Genomic DNA, 2900 nt, shown 5'->3' with positions numbered 1-2900 from the left:
CTCCTTCTCCTTCTCCTTCTCCTTCTCCTTCTCCTTCTCCTTCTCCTTCTTCCTCTTCCTCTTCTTCCTCCCCTTTCGCTTCCTCTTCCTCTTCCTCTTCTTCCTCTTCCTCCTCTTCCTCTTCCTCTTCTTCTCCCTCTTCCTCTTCCTCTCCTACTTCTTAACAAGAATAACTTTTTCTCCAATAAGTATACTTTTAGGCTGCTCTGAATCTTTGGGAGAAAAGTTAAGTCTCTGCTTGGATTTACCGACATTCTTCAAACCTGGATTTGAATTTTGTTTTAATTTTTCTTTTTTAACAGAGTGCATGACTCTGAGTTTTCTTCCCCTTCGATCAGAATTATTTAACTTCAGAGCAAGATGAACAGCATCTGTATTCTCAAAGAGCATGTAACCAAAGCCTTTGCCAACTCCCTTAGTTGGGTCTCTCCCAATCCTCACTGCCACAATACTGCCACAGTCCAGAAAGTGTTCTTCCACGGCAGTTTCTTCAACTTTGTAAGGGAGATTTCCAACAAATACTGACCTCTTATCCCTAGATGAAATCTCAGATGCAAGATCAACTCGAATATGAATCCATTTGCAATCCAGGCCTCATTTCTTTCCAATGCTTTCATAGCAGCACTCTCATCTTTAAATACAACATGAGCATTAATGTTTTCTTTCTTTCTTTCTTTCTTTCTTTCTTTCTTTCTTTCTTTCTTTCTTTCTTTCTTTCTTCTTTCTTTCTTTCTTTCCTTCTTTCTTTTTTGCTGCACCAGGGATTGAACTCAGAGCCCTGTGCTTGCCAGGCAAGCACTTACTCTACTGAGCTATCTCCCTGGCCCCAGTGTTTTTCTGATCAGGATGAATAGTACACTTGATCCCTGCCAACTTTTTGGATACATTTCCCTCCACTGGAATCAAAGAACAAAATCATACAGACAAATCTATTTGTCCATATTCTTTAAAAAATGACTTCACTTTCTTTTTATTACACATGACAGGCAGATTCCCAACAAACACAGTCCTCATTTTTAAATCTCTTCTTGCTTGACTGGGACCTTCTTTCTTTGGCTTCCATCTAAGTTGTGATGTACATCATCAAGTACTACTTCTCAACCTGCTACATGAACAGTAGATTGAGATTTCTTCCCTTTCTGTCCTTGGTTTTGGAGAATTTCTTCTTCTAAATCATCACTTGCTAAAGTACTTTCCGTGCTTGCCAACCATTTGTCTGCATCAGAAAGTTTCTTTATGACCGTCACTTTCTTTACATGATCTTGTAAAATCCTGATCTCATCATTAATGGTAAGATGTCATATTTCCTTTTAGAAGTTTCCTGAGACAATTAGATGGGTGGAACTTGTGGTATCAAAGGGCTGAAGAGGGAGGCCAGTCTCCCAGTGCTGGTTCCAGGAGGGCGCTTGCCGGAGAGCAAGCTCTTGGAGACCGGTCCAATCAGGTAGTCTCCAGCTGCATCCAGGCCGAGTCTGGCCACCAGGTCCTGCCCGTGCCCTGTACTTCTCTTTATCTTCCGCTTTTTCACCCCTTCCCAAGCCATTTTTTACTCCAAGTTTTCTTCCCCCTCCTGCCACAGCACCAGGGAGTCTTTTATCATTCTTAAAAAACCACCTAATGTAAAAGTTTGATATTATCCCTGGAAGTCCTGATGGTAATTGAGTACTTGCATCTTTTTGTTCCGGGAGGTAAAGCCACAATGGATTAATCAGATGAACATAAATCCAGTGGGAATAATCAGGACCAGAAGATCACGTTCAGATAAGATCCTCAAATAATAGCTTAAGTTAGTTTTATGTGGCTTTGTTATTGTTTTCGGTTTTTTTTGTTGGCCGGACCCTTTTTTTTTTTCCTTTGTATATTTAGTTGTTACAGGGTCTCACTACGCAGCTCCCACTCATGGTGATCCTCCTGCTTTCAGCCTCCTCAGCGCTGGGATTACAGACATGTGCCATCACACGTGTACTCTGGCAAGCTCATCCTGAATCAGGGGTAGGGCTGGTGCAGCATGTGATACCGGGGATCAAACCACAGTCCCTGCGTTTGCTTAAGCAGGCACTTTTGTCTGCTGAGCTATCTCTCTGTTCCCTGAAACACTACATTTTATGCAGATTAATCATAGTAATTTTGACTTCAGGATTTTGGTGGATTTAGAATAATAAATTTAACATCTTTTAATGAAGAGGAAACAGAAATGAAGTCATGAGATTCTTTTACAAAACAGCCCAAGTCGTTTGAGATGTAAACTCTAGTAAAGTGTCACATTATTAAAACTTCAAAAGGTAGGAAAGACTTACATGAGCATATTTTGAAGGTCACAGGACTTTTCAAACAGACAAAATCTGTCAACTTTGTTTTGCAAATGAAAAATTTCATGGAATAACTTAATGTTTCTTTTTGTGTGGAGGTTAGAGAAATAAGAGGAGGCAGCTGTTTGCTCCACCAAAGTTTTCATTTTTCTTTATTAAAGTTATTTGCATCATGCTTGTGTTCATTCAGTAGTGGAGTTTGTAGTTTTTCATTGACCCTTTTATGGATTGGGTGTTAGAATTTTTTAACTTGTAAGTAGAAAAAATGACCTTTGTATGGTCAGCTAAATATTAATTCATATTAAGGATAGAGAAGACACAAAAGAAAACAGGAAAAAAATTATAGTACATAATCACTGATATTGAATAAAATCTTAACAAATTTAAGAAAAAAGCTAAAATGCAAATTATCAAGTTACTAAATAAGAAACAGAAGACAAAATATCAGTATTGAAGTCAAAGACATTGAAAAAAATAATGGTACCAAAAATTTTATGCAAATAAGCTCAACAATTTAAATGAGATAGAACAATTTGTTGAAGATCTAAATTATCAAATAATTGGTCTGAACAATTATCTCAAAGTATCTTA

At 38.1% G+C, this 2900-nt stretch overlaps 1 pseudogene; it reads right to left on the bottom strand.

Moving 5' to 3' along the window:
* Nucleotides 1-33: 33 nt before the first annotated feature.
* On the bottom strand, nucleotides 34-1569 carry LOC101588056 (annotated as a pseudogene).
* Between the last annotated feature and the right edge of the window lie 1331 nt (nucleotides 1570-2900).

Source organism: Octodon degus, unplaced genomic scaffold, assembly GCF_000260255.1.
Source record: "Octodon degus isolate 3935 unplaced genomic scaffold, OctDeg1.0 scaffold00025, whole genome shotgun sequence".
NCBI lineage: Eukaryota > Metazoa > Chordata > Mammalia > Rodentia > Octodontidae > Octodon > Octodon degus.
The sequence above is the reverse complement of the archived record's forward strand: the minus strand, read 5'-3'. Positions and strand labels throughout refer to the sequence as shown.